The sequence below is a fragment of the Myotis brandtii genome, unplaced genomic scaffold (genome assembly GCF_000412655.1).
Source record: "Myotis brandtii unplaced genomic scaffold, ASM41265v1 scaffold613, whole genome shotgun sequence".
Lineage (NCBI taxonomy): Eukaryota > Metazoa > Chordata > Mammalia > Chiroptera > Vespertilionidae > Myotis > Myotis brandtii.
In genome coordinates this window covers 1,909,327-1,909,848 of record NW_005370332.1, presented here as the reverse complement: position 1 = coordinate 1,909,848, position 522 = coordinate 1,909,327, and positions in this window count along the sequence as shown.

Genomic DNA, 522 nt, shown 5'->3' with positions numbered 1-522 from the left:
AACACAGGTATTAGTTTCTTAAACTTTCTTGAAAGTTTTGTGACAGAATATATTACACCTGCAAAAACATTTTTGTTTGTTTTTTTATTTATTTTTATTTTAATCTTTATTGTTCAAATTATTACAGATGTCCCTTTTTTCCCCCCATAGCTCCCCTCCACCCTGTTATCACCCCACCCCAGGCCCTCACCACCCCACTCTCCGTGTCCATAGGTACTGCATACATGCATGTAAAATCTTTGTCTCATCTCTTCCCGCACCCCCACACCCCATTCCCCCTGAGAGTTGTCAGTCCACTCCATTTCCATGCCCCTGATTCTATTACATTCACCAGTTTATTCTGTTCATCAGATTTTTTATTCATTTGATTTTTAGATTCACTTGTTGATAGATATGTATTTGTTGTCACTTTTTTTCCACTATTTTTTTTACCTTTTTCTTCTTCTTCCTCTTCTTAAAGAATACCCGTCAGCATTTCATATAATACTGGTTTGGTGGTGATGAACTCCTTTAGCTTTTTCT